The sequence below is a fragment of the Vicugna pacos genome, unplaced genomic scaffold (assembly GCF_048564905.1).
Source record: "Vicugna pacos unplaced genomic scaffold, VicPac4 SAC-SAT, whole genome shotgun sequence".
Classification (NCBI taxonomy): domain Eukaryota; kingdom Metazoa; phylum Chordata; class Mammalia; order Artiodactyla; family Camelidae; genus Vicugna; species Vicugna pacos.
Genome location: NW_027328721.1, coordinates 37547987 through 37565744, shown reverse-complemented (window position 1 = coordinate 37565744; position 17758 = coordinate 37547987).

The window sequence follows — 17758 nt, the reverse complement described above, 5'->3', positions numbered from 1 at the left end:
GGGAAGTCCGGGAAATATCTTCCCTGACCTTGGGGAGGCAGCCTCGGTCACTGGGATTGCCTGCAATCACCCCTAGCTTTCCCTGGCACAGAGATATTAGGAAAAACCTCAGGGGAGACGAGCTTAGGCATTCCGTTAGAACCCACGCGCTGCCGACCGTTGGTGGAACCTCCCCACGCTCAGGATTCCGGAACCATTGTCAGTGCGTGGGGGAGCTCGAGAGACAACTCCACGCAGCTCTTTTCAGTCACAGGTGTTCCCTGTTCGGGGAAGTCCGGGAAATAACTTCCCTGACCTTGGGGAGGCAGCCTCGGTCACTGGGATATCCTGCAATCACCCCTAGCATTCCCTGGCACAGAGACATTAGGAAAACCCTCAGGGGAGACGAGCTTAGGCATTCCGTTAGAACCCACGCGCTGCCGACCGTTGGTGGAACCTCCCCACGCTCAGGATTCCGGAACCATTGTCAGTGCGTGGGGGAGCTCGAGAGACAACTCCACGAGGTTCTCTTCAGTCACAGGTGTTCCCTGTACGAGGAAGTCCGGGAAATACATTCCCTGACCTTGGGGAGGCAGCCTCGGTCACTGGGATAACCTGCAATCACCCCTAGCATTCCCTGGCACAGAGACATTAGGAAAACACTCAGGGGAGACGAGCTTAGGCATTCCGTTAGAACCCACGCGCTGCCGACCGCTGGTGGAACCTCCCCACGCTCAGGATTCCGGAACCACTGTCAGTGCGTGGGGGAGCTCGAAAGACAACTCCACGCAGCTCTCTCCAGTCACAGGTGTTCCCTGTTCGGGGAAGACCAGTAAATACCTTCCCTGACCTTGGGGAGGCAGCCTCGGTCACTGGGATTGCCTGCAATCGCCCCTAGCATTCCCTGGCACAGAGACATTAGGAAAACCCTCAGGGGAGACTAGCTTATGCATTCCATTAGAACCCACGCGCTGCCAACCGTTGGTGGAACCTCCCCACGCTCAGGATTCCGGAACCATTGTCAGTGCGTGGGGGAGCTCGAGAGACAACTCCACGCAGCTCTCTTCAGTCACAGGTGTTCCCTGTTCGGGGAAGTCCGGGAAATAACTTCCCTGACCTTGGGGAGGCAGCCTCGGTCACTGGGATATCCTGCAATCACCCCTAGCATTCCCTGGCACAGAGACATTAGGAAAACCCTCAGGGGAGACGAGCTTAGGCATTCTGTTAGAACCCACGCGCTGCCGACCGTTGGTGGAACCTCCCCACGCTCAGGATTCCGTAACCATTGTCAGTGCGTGGGGGAGCTCGAGAGACAACTCCACGCAGCTGTCTTCATTCACAGGAGTTCCCTGTTCGGGGAAGTCTGAGAAATAAATTCCCTGAACTTGTGGAGGCATCCTCGGTCCCTGGGATATCCTGCAATCACCCCTATCATTCCCTGGCACAGAGACATTAGGAAAAACCTCAGGGGAGATGACCTTAGGCATTCCGTTAGAACCCACGCGCTGCCGACCGTTGGTGGAACCTCCCCACGCTCAGGATTCCGGAACCATTGTCAGTGCGTGGAGGAGCTCGAGAGACAACTCCAAGCAACTCTCTTCATTCACAGGATTTCCCTGTTCGGGGAAGCCCGTGAAATACATTCCCTGACTTTGGGGAGGCAGCGTATTTCACTGGGATATCCTGAAAACCCCCCTAACATTCCCTGGCACAGAGAAATTAGGAAAACCCTCAGGGGAGACGAGCTTAGGCTTTCCGTAAGAACCCACGTTCTGCCGACCACTGGTGGAACCTCCCCACGCTCAGGATTCTGGTACCATTCTCAGTGCGTGGGGGAGCTCGAGAGACAACTCCACGGAGCTCTCTTCATTCACAGGAGTTCCCTGTACGGGAAAGTCCGGGAAATACATTCACTGAACTTGGGGAGGCATCCTCGGACACTGGGATATCCTGCAATCTCCCCTATCATTCCCTGGCCCAGAGATATTAGGAAAAACCTCAGGGGAGACGACCTTAGGCATTCCGTTAGAACCCACGCGCTGCCGACCGTTGGTGGATCCTCCCCACGCTCAGGATTCCGGAAACATTGTCAGTGCGTGGGGGAGCTCGAGAGACAACTCCACGCAGCACTCTTCAGTCACAGGTGTTCCCTGTTCGGGGAAGTCCGGGAAATACCTTCCCTGACTTTGGGGAGGCAGCCTCGGTCACTGGGAGAGCCTGCAATCACCCCTAGCATTCCCTGGCACAGAGACATTATGAAAACCCTCAGGGGAGACGAGCTTAGGCATTCCGTTAGAACCAACGCGCTGCCAACCGTTGGTGGGACCTCCCCACCCTCAGGATTCCGGAACCATTGTCAGTGCGTGGGGGAGCTCGAGAGACAACTCCACGCAGCTTTCTTCAGTCACAGGTGTTCCCTGTACGGGGAAGACCGGGAAATAACTTCCCTGACCTTGGGGAGGCAGCCTCGGTCACTGGGATATCCTGCAATCACCCCTAGCATTCCCTGGCACAGAGACATTAGGAAAACCCTCAGGGGAGACGAGCTTAGGCATTCCGTTAGAACCCACGCGCTGCCGACCGTTGGTGGAACCTCCCCACGCTCAGGATTCCGGAACCATTGTCAGTGCGTGGGGGAGCTCGAGAGACAACTCCACGCAGCTCTCTTCAGTCACAGGTGTTCCCAGTTCGGGGAAGTCCGGGAAATACCTTCCCTGACCTTGGGGAGTCATCCTCGGTCACAGGGATATCCTGCAATCACCCCTAGCATTCCCTGGCACAGAGACATTAGGAAAACCCTCAGGGGAGACGAGCTTAGGCATTCCGTTAGAACCCACGCGCTGCCGACCGTTGGTGGAACCTCCCCACGCTCAGGATTCCGGAACCATAGTCAGTGCGTGGGGGAGCTCGAGAGACAACTCCACGCAGCTCTCTTCAGTCACAGGTGTTCCCTGTTCGGGGAAGTCCGTGAAATACCTTCCCTGACCTTGGGGAGGCAGCCTCGGTCACAGGGATATCCTGCAATCAACCCTAGCATACCCTGGCACAGACACATTAGGAAAAGCCTCAGGGGAGACGAGCTTAGGCTTTCCGTTAGGATCCACGAGCTGCAGACCGTTGATGGAACCTCCCCACGCTCAGGATTCCGGAACCATTGTCAGAACGTGGGGGAGCTCGAGATACAACTCCACGCAGCTCTCTTCAGTCACAGGTGGTCCCTGTTCGGGGAAGTCCGGGAAATAACTTCCATGATCTTGGGGAGGCAGCCTCGGTCACTGGGATATCCTGCAATCACCCCTAGCATTCCCTGGCACAGAGACATTAGGAAAACCCTCAGGGGAGGCGAGCTTAGGCATTCCGTTAGAACCCACGCGCTGCCGACCGTTGGAGGAACCTCCCCACGCTCAGGCTTCCGGAACCATTGTCAGTGCGTGGGGGAGCTCGAGAGACAACTCCACGCAGCTCTCTTCAGTCACAGGTGTTCCCTGTTCGGGGAATTACGGGAAATACCTTCCCTGAATTTGGGGAGGCAGCCTCGGTCACTGGGATATCCTGCAATCACCCCTAGCATTCCCTGGCACAGAGACATTAGGAAAACCCTCAGGGGAGACGAGCTTAGGCATTCCGTTAGAACCCACGCGCTGCCGACCGTTGGTGGAACCTCCCCACGCTCAGGATTCCGGAACCATTGTCAGTGCGTGGGGGAGCTTGAGAGACAACTCCACGCAGCTCTCTTCAGTCACAGGTGTTCCCTGTTCGGGGAAGTCCGGGAAACACCTTCCCTGACCTTGGGGAGGCAGCCTCGGTCTCAGGGATATCCTGCAATCAACCCTAGCATTCCCTGGCACAGACACATTAAGAAAAACCTCAGGGGAGACGAGCCTTAGCTTTCCGTTAGAACCCACGCGCTTCCGACCGTTGGTGGAACCTCCCCACGCTCAGGAATCCGGAACAATTGTCAGTGCGTGGGGGAGCTCGAGAGACAACGCCACGCAGCTCTCTTCAGTCACAGGTGTTCCCTGTTCGGGGAAGTCCGGGAAATAAATTCCCTGACCTTGGGGAGGCAGCCTCGGTCACTGGGATATCCTGCAATCACCCCTAGCATTCCCTGGCACAGAGATATTAGGAATACTCTCAGGGGAGACGAGCTTAGGCATTCCGTTAGAACCCACGCGCTGCCGACCGTTGGTGCAACCTCCCCACGCTCAGGATTCCGGAACCATTGTCAGTGCGTGGGGGAGCACGAAAGACAACTCCACACAGCTCTCTTCAGTCACAGGTGTTCCCTGTTCGAGGAAGTCCGGGAAAAACTTTCCCTGAGCTTGGGGAGGCAGCCTCGGTCACTGGGATATCCTGCAATCACCCCTAGCATTCCCTGGCACAGAGACATTAGGAAAACCCTCAGGGGAGACGAGTTTAGGCATTCCGTTAGAAACCCTCGCGCTGCCGACCGTTGGAGGAACCTCCCCACGCTCAGGATTCCGCAACCTTTGTCAGTGCGTGGGGGAGCTCGAGAGACAACTCCACGCAGCTCTCTTCAGTCACAGGTGTTCCCTGTTCGGGGAAGTCCGGGAAATACATTCCCTGACCTTGGGGAGGCAGCCCCGGTCACTGGGATATCCTGCAATCACCCCTAGCATTCCCTGGCACAGAGAAATTAGGAAAACCCTCAGGGGAGACGAGCATAGGCATTCCGTTAGAACCCACGCGCTGTCGACTTTTGGTGGAACCTCCCCACGCTCAGGATTCCGGAAACATTGTCAGTGCGTGGCGGATTTCGAGAGACAACTCCATGCAGCTCTCTTCAGTCACAGGTGTTCCCTGTTCGGGGAAGTCCGGGAAATACATTCCCTGACCTTGGGGAGGCAGCCTTGGACACTGGGATTGCCTGCAATCACCCTTAGCATTCCCTGGCACAGAGACATTAGGAAAACCCTCAGGGGAGACGAGCTTAGGCATTCCGTTAGAACCCACGCGGTGCCGACGGTTGGTGGAACCTCCCCACGCTCAGGATTCCGGAACCATTGTCAGTGCGTGGGGGAGCTCGAGAGACAACTCCACGCAGCTCTCTTCAGTCACAGGTGTTCCCTGTTTGGGGAAGTCCGGGATATACCTTCCCTTACCTTGGGGAGGCAGCCTCTGCCACAGGGATATCCTACAATCACCCCTAGCATTCCCTGGCACAGAGATATTAGGAACAACTTAAGGGGAGACGAGCTTAGGCATTCCGTTAGAACCCACGCGCTGCCGACCGTTGGTGGAACCTCCCCACGTTCAGGAATCCGGAACCATTGTCAGTGCGTGGGGGAGCTCGACAGACAACTCCACGCAGCTCTCTTCAGTCACTGGTGTTCCCTGTTCGGGGAAGTCCGTGAAATACCTTCCCTGACCTTGGGGAGGCAGCCTCGGTCACTGGGATATCCTGCAATCACCCCTAGAATTCCCTGGCACAGAGACATTAGGAAAATCCTCAGGGGAGACGAGCTTAGGCATTCCGTTAGAACCCACGCGCTGCCGACCGTTGGTGGAACCTCCCCACGCTCAGGATTCCGGAACCATTGTCAGTGCGTGGGGGAGCTCGAGAGACATCTCCACGCAGCTCTCTTCAGTCACAGGTGTTCCCTGTTCGGGGAAGTCAGGGAAATACCTTCCCTGAACTTGGGGAGGCAATCTCGGTCACTGGGATATCCTGCAATCACCCCTAGAATTCCCTGGCACAGAGACATTAGGAAAACCCTCAGGGGAGGCGAGCTTAGGCATTCCGTTAGAACCCACGCGCTGCCGACCGTTGGTGGAACCTCCCCACGCTCAGGTTTCCAGAACCATTGTCAGTGCGTGGGGGAGCTCGAGAGACAACTCCACGCAGCTCTCTTCAGTCACAGGTGTTCCCTGTTCGGGTAAGTCCGGGAAATACCTTCCCTGACCTTGGGGAGGCAGCCTCGGTCACTGGGATATCCTGCAATCACCCCTAGCATTCCCTGGCACAGAGACATTAGGAAAAGCCTCAGGGGAGACGAGCTTAGGCCTTCCGTAAGAACCCACGCGCTGCCGACCGTTGGTGTAACCTCCCCACGCTCAGGATTCCGGAACCATTGTCAGTGCGTGGGGGAGCTCGAGAGACAACTCCACGCAGCTCTCTTCAGTCACAGGTGTTCCCTGTTCGGGGAAGTCCGGGAAATACCTTCCCTGACCTTGGGGAGGCAGCCTCGGGCACTGGGATATCCTGCAATCACCCCTAGCATTCCCTGGCACAGAGAAATTAGGAAAACCCTCAGGGGAGACGAGCATAGGCATTCCGTTAGAACCCACGCGCTGTCGACTTTTGGTGGAACCTCCCCACGCTCAGGATTCCGGAAACATTGTCAGTGCGTGGCGGATTTCGAGAGACAACTCCATGCAGCTCTCTTCAGTCACAGGTGTTCCCTGTTCGGGGAAGTCCGGGAAATACATTCCCTGACCTTGGGGAGGCAGCCTTGGTCACTGGGATTGCCTGCAATCACCCTTAGCATTCCCTGGCACAGAGACATTAGGAAAACCCTCAGGGGAGACGAGCTTAGGCATTCCGTTAGAACCCACGCGCTGCCGACGGTTGGTGGAACCTCCCCACGCTCAGGATTCCGGAACCATTGTCAGTGCGTGGGGGAGCTCGAGAGACAACTCCACGCAGCTCTCTTCAGTCACAGGTGTTCCCTGTTTGGGGAAGTCCGGGAAATACCTTCCCTGACCTTGGGGAGGCAGCCTCTGCCACAGGGATATCCTACAATCACCCCTAGCATTCCCTGGCACAGAGATATTAGGAACAACTTAAGGGGAGACGAGCTTAGGCATTCCGTTAGAACCCACGCGCTGCCGACCGTTGGTGGAACCTCCCCACGTTCAGGATTCTGGAACCATTGTCAGTGCGTGGGGGAGCTCGACAGACAACTCCACGCAGCTCTCTTCAGTCACTGGTGTTCCCTGTTCGGGGAAGTCCGTGAAATACCTTCCCTGACCTTGGGGAGGCAGCCTCGGTCACTGGGATATCCTGCAATCACCCCTAGCATTCCCTGGCACAGAGACATTAGGAAAACCCTCAGGGGAGACGAGCTTAGGCATTCCGATAGAACCCACGCGCTGCCGACCGTTGGTGGAACCTCCCCACGCTCAGGATTCCGGAACCATTGTCAGTGTGTGGGGGAGCTCGAGAGACATCTCCACGCAGCTCTCTTCAGTCACAGGTGTTCCCTGTTCGGGGAAGTCAGGGAAATACCTTCCCTGACCTTGGGGAGGCAATCTCGGTCACTGGGATATCCTGCAATCACCCCTAGAATTCCCTGGCACAGAGACATTAGGAAAACCCTCAGGGGAGGCGAGCTTAGGCATTCCGTTAGAACCCACGCGCTGCCGACCGTTGGTGGATCCTCCCCACGCTCAGGTTTCCAGAACCATTGTCAGTGCGTGGGGGAGCTCGAGAGACAACTCCACGCAGCTCTCTTCAGTCACAGGTGTTCCCTGTTCGGGTAAGTCCGGGAAATACCTTCCCTGACCTTGGGGAGGCAGCCTCGGTCACTGGGATATCCTGCAATCACCCCTAGCATTCCCTGGCACAGAGACATTAGGAAAAGCCTCAGGGGAGACGAGCTTAGGCCTTCCGTTAGAACCCACGCGCTGCCGACCGTTGGTGTAACCTCCCCACGCTCAGGATTCCGGAACCATTGTCAGTGCGTGGGGGAGCTCGAGAGACAACTCCACGCAGCTCTCTTCAGTCACAGGTGTTCCCTGTTCGGGGAAGTCCGGGAAATACCTTCCCTGACCTTGGGGAGGCAGCCTCGGGCACTGGGATATCCTGCAATCACCCCTAGCATTCCCTGGCACAGAGACATTAGGAAAACCCTCAGGGGAGACGAGCTTAGGCATTCCGTTAGAACCCACGCGCTGCCGACCGTTGGTGGAACCTCCCCACGCTCAGGATTCCGGAACCATTGTCAGTGCGTGGGGGAGCTCGAGAGACAACTCCACGCAGCTCTCTTCAGTCACAGGTGTTCCCTGTTCGGGGAAGTCCGGGAAATACCTTCCCTGACCTTGGGGAGGCAGCCTCGGGCACTGGGATTGCCTGCAATCACCCCTTGCATTCCCTGGCACAGAGACATTAGGAAAACCCTCAGGGGAGGCGAGCATAGGCCTTCCGTTAGAACCCACGCGCTGCCGACCGTTGGTGGAACCTCCCAACGCTCAGGGTTCCAGAACCATTGTCAGTGCGTGGGGGAGCTCGAGAGACAACTCCACGCAGCTCTCTTCAGTCACAGGTGTTCCCTGTTCGGGGAAGTCCGGGAAATACCTTCCCTGACCTTGGGGAGGCAGCCTCGGTCACTGGGATATCCTGCAATCACCCCTAGCATTCCCTGGCAAAGAGACATTAGGAAAACCCTCAGGGGAGACGAGCTTAGGCCTTCCGTTAGAACCCACGCGCTGCCGACCGTTGGTGGAACCTCCACACGCTCAGGATTCCGGAAACATTGTCAGTGCGTGGGGGAGCTCGAGAGACAACTCCACACAGCTCTCTTCAGTCACAGGTGTTCCCTGTTCGGGGAAGTCCGGGAAATACCTTCCCTGACCTTGGGGAGGCAGCCTCGGTCACTGGGATATCCTGCAATCACCCCTAGCATTCACTGGCACAGAGAAATTAGGAAAACCCTCAGGGGAGACGAGATTTGGCATTCCGTTAGAACCCACTCGCTGCCAACCGTTGGTGGAACCTCCCCACTCTCAGGATTCCGGAACCATTGTCAGTGCGTGGGGGAGCTCGAGAGACAACTCCACGCAGCTCTCTTCAGTCACAGGTGTTCCATGTTCGGGGAAGTCCGGGAAATAACTTCCCTGACCTTGGGGAGGCAGCCTCGGTCACTGGGATATCCTGCAATCACCCCTAGCATTCCATGGCACAGAGATATTAGGAAAATCCTCAGGATACACGAGCTTAGGCATTCCGTTAGAACCCACGCGCTGCCGACCGTTGGTGGAACCTCCCCACGCTCAGGATTCCGGAACCATTGTCAGTGCGTGGGGGAGCTCGAGAGACAACTCCACGCAGCTCTCTTCAGTCACAGGCGTTCCCTGTTCGGGGAAGTCCGGGAAATACCTTCCCTGACCTTGGGGAGGCAGCCTCGGTCACTGGGATTGCCTGCAATCTCCCCTAGCATTCCCTGGCACAGAGACATTAGGAAAACCCTCAGGGGCGACGAGCTTATGCATTCCGTTAGAACCCACGCTCTGCCGACCGTTGGTGGAACCTCCCCACGCTCAGGATTCCGGAACCATTGTCAGTGCGTGGGGGAGCTCGAGAGACAACTCCACGCAGCTCTCTTCAGTCACAGGTGTTCCCTGTTCGGGGAAGTCCGGGAAATACCTTCCCTGACCTTGGGGAGGCAGCCTCGGTCACTGGGATATCCTGCAATCACCCCTAGCATTTCCTGGCACAGAGACATTAGGAAAACCCTCAGGGGAGACGAGCTTAGGCATTCCGTTAGAACCCACGCGCTGCCGACCGTTGGTGGAACCTCCCCACGCTCAGGATTCCGGAACCATTGTCAGTGCGTGGGGGAGCTCGAGAGAAAACTCCACGCAGCTCTCTTCAGTCACAGGTGTTCCCTGTTCGGGGAAGTCCGGGAAATAAATTCCCTGACATTGTGGAGACAGCCTCGGGCACTGGGATAGCCTGCAATCACCCCTAGCTATCCCTGGCACAGAGACATTAGGAAAACCCTCAGGGGAGACGAGCCTAGGCATTCCGTTAGAACCCACGGGCTGCCGACCGTTGGTGGAACCTCCCCACGCTCCGGATTCCAGAACAATTTTCAGTGCGTGGGGGAGCTCGAGAGACAACTCCACGCAGCTCTCTTCAGTCACAGGTGTTCCCTTTGCGGGGAAGTCCGGGAAATACCTTCCCTGACCTTGGGGAGGCAGCCTCGGTCACTGGGATATCCTGCAATCACCCCTAGTAATCCCTGGCACAGAGACATTAGGAAAACCCTCAGGGGAGACGAGCTTAGGCCTTCCGTTAGAACCCACGCGCTGCCGACCGTTGGTGGAACCTCCCCACGCTCAGGATTCCGGAACCATTGTCAGTGCGTGGGGGAGCTTGAGAGACAACTCCACGAAGCTCTCTTCAGTCACAGGTGTTCCCTGTTCGGGGAAGTCCGGGAAAAAACTTCCCTGACCTTGGGGAGGCAGCCTCAGTCACTGGGATAGCCTGCAATCACCCCTAGCATTCCCTGGCACAGAGACATTAGGAAAACCCTCAGGGGAGACGAGCTTAGGCATTCCGTTAGAACCCACGCGCTGCCAACCGTTGGTGGAACCTCCCCACGCTCAGGATTCCGGAAAAATTGTCAGTGCGTGGGGGAGCTCGAGAGACAACTCCACGCAGCTCTCTTCAGTCACTGGTGTTCCCTGTTCGGGGAAGTCCGGGAAATACCTTCCCTGACCTTGGGGAGGCAGCCTCGGTCACTGGGATATCCTGCAATCACCCCTAGCATTCCCTGGCACAGAGATTTTAGGAAAAAAATCAGGGGAGACGAGCTTAGGCATTCCGTTAGAACCCACGCGCTGCCGACCGTTGGTGGAACCTCCCCACGCTCAAGATTCCGGAACCATTGTCAGTGCGTGGGGGAGCTCGAGAGACAACTCCACGCAGCTCTCTTCAGTCACAGGTGTTCCCTGTTCGGGGAAGTCCGGGAAATACCTTCCCTGACCTTGGGGAGGCAGCCTCGGTCACTGGGATATCCTGCAATCGCCCCAAGATTTCCCTGGCACAGAGAAATTAGGAAAACCCTCAGGGGAGACGAGCTTAGGCATTCCGTTAGAACCCACGCGCTGCCGACCGTTGGTGAAACCTCCCCACGCTCAGGATTCCGGACCATTGTCAGTGCGTGGGGGAGCTCGAGAGACAACTCCACGCAGCTCTCTTCAGTCACAGGTGTTCCCTGTTCGGGGAAGTCCGGGAAATATCTTCCCTGATCTTGGAGAAGCAGCCTCGGTCACTGGGATAACCTGCAATCAACCCTAGCATTCCCTGGCACAGAGACATTAGGAAAACCCTCAGGGGAGACGAGCTTAGGCCTTCCGTTAGAACTCACGCGCTGCCGACCGTTGGTGGAACCTCCCCACGCTCAGGATTCCGGAACCATTGTCAGTGCGTGGTGGAGCTCGAGAGACAACTCCACGCAGCACTCTTCAGTCACAGGTTTTCCCTGTTCCAGGAAGTCCGGGAAATACCTTCCCTGACCTTGGGGAGGCAGCCTCGGTCACTGGGATATCCTGCAATCACCCCTAGCTTTCCCTGGCACAGAGAAATTAGGAAAACCATCAGGGGAGACGAGCTTAGGCATTCCGTTAGAACCCACGCGCTGCCGACCGTTGGTGGAACCTCCCCACGCTCAGGATTCCGGACCATTGTCAGTGCGTGGGGGAGCTCGAGAGACAACTCCACGCAGCTCTCTTCAGTCACAGGTGTTCCCTGTTCGGGGAAGTCCGCGAAATACCTTCCCTGACCTTGGGGAGGCAGCCTCAGTCTCTGGTATATCCTGCAATCAACCCTAGCATGCCCTGGCACAGAGATATTAGGAAAACCCTCAGGGGAGACGAGCTTAGGCATTCCGTTAGAACCCACGCGCTGCCGACCGTTGGTGGAACCTCCCCACGCTCAGGATTCCGGAACAATTGTCAGTGCGTGGGGGAGCTCGAGAGACAACTCCACGCAGCTCTCTTCAGTCACAGGTGTTCCCTGTTCGGGAAAGTCCGGGAAATACCTTCCCTGACCTTGGGGAGGCAGCCTCGGTCACTGGGATTGCCTGCAATCACCCCTTGCATTCCCTGGCACAGAGACATTAGGAAAACCCTCAGGGGAGGCGAGCTTAGGCCTTCCGTTAGAACCCACGCGCTGCCGACCGTTGGTGGAACCTCCCCACGCTCAGGTTTCCGGAACCATTGTCAGTGCGTGGGGGAGCTCGAGAGACAACTCCACGCAGCTCTCTTCAGTCACAGGTGTTCCCTGTTCGGGGAAGTCCGGGAAATACCTTCCCTGAACTTGGGGAGGCAGCCTCGGTCACTGGGATATCCTGCAATCACCCCTAGCATTCCCTGGCAAAGAGACATTAGGAAAACCCTCAGGGGAGACGAGCTTAGGCCTTCCGTTAGAACCCACGCGCTGCCGACCGTTGGTGGATCCTCCACACGCTCAGGATTCCGGAAACATTGTCAGTGCGTGGGGGAGCTCGAGAGACAACTCCACACAGCTCTCTTCAGTCACAGGTGTTCCCTGTTCGGGGAAGTCCGGGAAATACCTTCCCTGACCTTGGGGAGGCAGCCTCGGTCACTGGGATATCCTGCAATCACCCCTAGCATTCCCTGGCACAGAGAAATTAGGAAAACCCTCAGGGGAGTCGAGCTTTGGCATTCCGTTAGAACCCACTCGCTGCCAACCGTTGGTGGAACCTCCCCACGCTCAGGATTCCGGAACCATTGTCAGTGCGTGGGGGAGCTCGAGAGACAACTCCACGCAGCTCTCTTCAGTCACAGGTGTTCCATGTTCGGGGAAGTCCGGGAAATACCTTCCCTGACCTTGGGGAGGCAGCCTCGGTCACTGGGATATCCTGCAATCACCCCTAGCATTCCCTGGCACAGAGATATTAGGAAAATCCTCAGGAAAGACGAGCTTAGGCATTCCGTTTGAACCCACGCGCTGCCGACCGTTGGTGGAACCTCCCCACGCTCAGGATTCCAGAAACATTGTCAGTGCGTGGGGGAGCTGGAGAGACAACTCCACGCAGCTCTCTTCAGTCACAGGTGTTCCCTGGTCGGGGAAGTCCAGGAAATAACTTCCCTGACCTTGGGGAGGCAGCCTCGGTCACTGGGATAGCCTGCAATCACCCCTAGCATTCCCTGGCACAGAGACATTAGGAAAACCCTCAGGGGAGACGAGCTTAGGCATTCCGTTAGAACCCACGCGCTGCCAACCGTTGGTGGAACCTCCCCACGCTCAGGATTCCGGAACAATTGTCAGTGCGTGGGGGAGCTCGAGAGACAACTCCACGCAGCTCTCTTCAGTCACTGGTGTTCCCTGTTCGGGGGAGTCCGGGAAATACCTTCCCTGACCTTGGGGAGGCAGCCTCGGACACTGGGATATCCTGAAATCACCCCTAGCATTCCCTGGCACAGAGATTTTAGGAAAACCCTCAGGGGAGACGAGCTTAGGCATTCCGTTAGAACCCACGCGCTGCCGACCGTTGGTGGAACCTCCCCACGCTCAGGATTCCGGAACCATTGTCAGTGCGTGGGGGAGCTCGAGAGACAACTCCACGCAGCTCTCTTCAGTCACAGGTGTTCCCTGTTCGGGGAAGTCCGGGAAATACCTTCCCTGAACTTGGGGAGGCAGCCTCGGTCACTGGGATATCCTGCAATCACCCCTAGCATTCCCTGGCACAGAGAAATTAGGAAAACCCTCAGGGGAGATGAGCTTAGGCATTCCGTTAGAACACACGCGCTGCCGACCGTTGGTGGAACCTCCCCACGCTCAGGATTCCAGACCATTGTCAGTGCGTGGGGGAGCTCGAGAGACAACTCCACGCAGCTCTCTTCAGTCACAGGTGTTCCCTGTTCGGGGAAGTCCGGGAAATAGCTTTCCTGATCTTGGGGAAGCAGCCTCGGTCACTGGGATAACCTGCAATCAACCCTAGCATTCCCTGGCACAGAGACATTAGGAAAACCCTCAGGGGAGACGAGCTTAGGCCTTCCGTTAGAACCCACGCGCTGCCGACTGTTGGTGGAACCTCCCCACGCTCAGGATTCCGGAACCATTGTCAGTGCGTGGTGGAGCTCGAGAGACAACTCCACGCAGCACTCTTCAGTCACAGGTTTTCCCTGTTCCAGGAAGTCCGCGAAATAACTTCCCTGAACTTGGGGAGGCAGCCTCGGTCTCTGGTATATCCTGCAATCACCCCTAGCATTCCCTGGCACAGAGACATTAGGAAAACCCTCAGGGGAGACGAGCTTAGCCATTCCGTTAGAACTCACGCGCTGCCGACCGTTGGTGGAACCTCCCCAAGCTTAGGATTACGGAACAATTGTCAGTGCGTGGTGGAGCTCGAGAGACAACTCCACGCAGCTCTCTTCAGTCACAGGTGTTCCCTGTTTGGGGAAGTCCGCGAAATACCTTCCCTGACCTTGGGGAGGAAGCCTCGGTCTCTGGTATATCCTGCAATCACCCCTAGCATTCCCTGGCACAGAGACATTAGGAAAAACCTCAGGGGAGACGAGCTTAGGCATTCCGTTAGAACCCACGCGCTGCCGACCGTTGGTGGAACCTCCCCACTCTTAGGATTCCGGAACCATTGTCAGTGCGTGGGGGAGCTCGAGAGACAACTCCACGCAGCTCTCTTCAGTCACAGGTGTTCCCTGTTCGTGGAAGTCCGGGAAATACCTTCCCTGACCTTGGGGAGGCAGCCTCGGGCACTGGGATATCCTGCAATCACCCCTAGCATTCCCTGGCACAGAGACATTAGGAAAACCCTCAGGGGAGACGAGCTTAGGCATTCCGTTAGAACCCACCCGCTGCCGACCGTTGGTGGAACCTCCCCACGCTCAGGATTCCGGAATCATTGACAGTGCGTGGGGGAGCACGAGAGACAACTCCACGCAGCTCTCTTCAGTCACAGGTGTTCCCTGTTCGGGGAAGTCCGGGAAATACCTTCCCTGACCTTGGGGAGGCAGCCTCGGTCACTGGGATATCCTGCAATCACCCCTAGCATTCCCTGGCACAGAGACATTAGGAAAACCCTCAGGGGAGAAGAGCTTAGGCCTTCCGTTAGAACCCACGCGCTGCCGACCGTTGGTGGAACCTCCCAATGCTCAGGATTCCGGAACCATTGTCAGTGCGTGGGGAAGCTCGAGAGACAACTCCACGCAGCTCTCTTCATTCACAGGTGTTCCCTGTTCGGGGAAGTCCGGGAAATACCTTCCCTGAACTTGGGGAGGCAGCCTCGGTCACTGGGATATCCTGCAATCACCCCTAGCAATCCCTGGAACAGAGACATTAGGAAAACCCTCAGGGGAGACGAGCTTAGGCATTCCGTTTGAACCCACACGCTGCCGACCGTTGGTGGAACCTCCCCACGCTCAGGATTCCGGAACCATTGTCAGTGCGTGGGGGAGCTCGAGAGACAACTCCACGCAGCTCTCTTCAGTCACAGGTGTTCCCTGTTCGGGGAAGTCCGGGAAATACCTTCCCTGACCTTGGGGAGGCAGCCTCGGTCACTGGGATATACTGCAATCACCCCTAGCATTCCCTGGCACAGAGACAAAAGGAAAATCCTCAGGGGAAACGAGCTTAGGCCTTCCGTTAGAACCCAAGTGCTGCCGACCGTTGGTGGAACCTCCACACGCTCAGGATTCCGTAACCATTGTCAGTGCGTGGGGGAGCTCGAGAGACAACTCCACGCAGCTCTCTTCAGTCACAGGGGTTCCCTGTTCGGGGAAGTCCGGGAAATACCTTCCCTGACCTTGGGGAGGCAGCCTCGGTCACTGGGATTGCCTGCAATCACCCCTAGCATTCCCTGGCACAGAGATATTAGGAAAACCCTCAGGGGAGACGAGCTTAGGCATTCCGTTAGAACCCACGCGCTGCAGACCGTTGGTGGAACCTCCCCACGCTCAGGATTCCGGAACCATTGTCAGTGCGTGGGGGAGCTCGAGAGACAACTCCACGCAGCTCTCTTCAGTCACAGGTGTTCCCTGTTTGGGGAAGTCCGGGAAATACCTTCCCTGACCTTGGGGAGGCAGCCTCGGTCACTGGGATTGCCTGCAATCACCCCTAGCATTCCCTGGCACAGAGACATTAGGAAAACCCTCAGGGGAGACGAGCTTAGACATTCCGTTAGAACCCACGCGCTGCCGACCGTTGGTGGAACCTCCCCACGCTCAGGATTCCGGAACCATTGTCAGTGCGTTGGGGAGCTCGAGAGACAACTCCACGCAGCTCTCTGCAGTCACAGGTGTTCCCTGTTCGGGGAAGTCCGGGAAATACCTTCCCTGACCTTGGGGAGGCTGACTCTGTCACTGGGATTGCCTGCAATCACCCCTAGCATTCCCTGGCACAGAGACATTAGGAAAACCCTCAGGGGAGACGAGCTTAGGCCTTCCGTTAGAACCCACGCTCTGCCGACCGTTGGTGGAACCTCCCCACCCTCAGGATTCCGGAACCATTGTCAGTGCGTGGGGGAGCTCGAGAGACAACTCCACGCGGCTCTCTTCAGTCACAGGTGTTCCCTGTTCGGGGAAGTCCGGGAAATACCTTCCCTGACCTTGGGGAGGCAGCCTCGGTCACTGGGATATCCTGTAATCACCCCTAGCATTCCCTGGCACAGAGACATTAGGAAAACCCTCAGGGGAGACGAGCTTAGGCCGTCCGTTAGAACCCACACGCTGCCGACCGTTGGTGGAACCTCCCCACGCTCAGGATTCCAGAACCATTGTCAGTGCGTGGGGGAGCTCGAGAGACAACTCCACGCGGCTCTCTTCAGTCACAGGTGTTCCCTGTTCGGGGAAGTCCGGGAAATACCTTCCCTGACCTTGGGGAGGCAGCCTCGGTCACTGGGATATCCTGTAATCACCCCTAGCATTCCCTGGCACAGAGACATTAGGAAAACCCTCAGGGGAGACGAGCTTAGGCATTCCGTTAGAACCCACGTGCTGCCGACGGTTGGTGGAACCTCCCCACGCTCAGGATTCCGGAAACATTGTCAGTGCGTGGGGGAGCTCGAGAGACAACTCCACGCTGCTCTCTTCAGTCACAGGTGTTCCCTGTTTGGGGAAGTCCGGGAAATACCTTCCCTGACCTTGGGGAGGCAGCCTCGGTCACTGGGATATCCTGCAATCACCCCTAGCATTCCCTGGCACAGAGACATTAGGAAAACACTCAGGGGAGACGAGCTTAGGCATTCCGTTAGAACCCACGCGCTGCCGACCGTTGGTGGAACCTCCCCACGCTCAGGATTCCGGAAACATTGTCAGTGCGTGGGGGAGCTCGAGAGACAACTCCACGCAGCTCTCTTCAGTCACAGGTGTTCCCTGTTCGGGGAAGTCCGGGAAATAGCTTCCCTGACCTTGGGGAGGCAGCCTCGGTCACTGGGATTGCCTGCAATCACCCTTAGCATTCCCTGGCACAGAGACATTAGGAAAACCCTCAGGGGAGACGAGCTTAGGCATTCCGTTAGAACCCACGCGCTGCCGACCGTTGGTGGAACCTCCCCACGCTCAGGATTCCGGAACCATTGTCAGTGCATGGGGGAGCTCGAGAGACAACTCCACGCAACTCTCTTCAGTCACAGGTGTTCCCTGTTCGGGGAAGTCCGGGAAATAACTTCCCTGACCTTGGGGAGGCAGCCTCGGTCACTGGGATTGCCTGCAATCACCCCTAGCATTCCCTGGCACAGAGACATTAGGAAAACCCTCAGGGGAGACGAGCTTAGGCATTCCGTTAGAACCCACGTGCTGCCGAACGTTGGTGGAACCTCCCCACGCTCAGGATTCCGGAACCATTGTCAGTGCGTGGGGGAGCTCGAGAGACAACTCCACGCAGCTCTCTTCAGTCACAGGTGTTCCCTGTTCGGGGAAGTCCGGGAAATACCTTCCCTGACCTTGGGGAGGCAGCCTCGGACACTGGGATATCCTGCAATCACCCCTAGCATTCCCTGGCACAGAGACATTAGGAAAACCCTCAGGGGAGACGAGCTTAGGCATTCTGTTA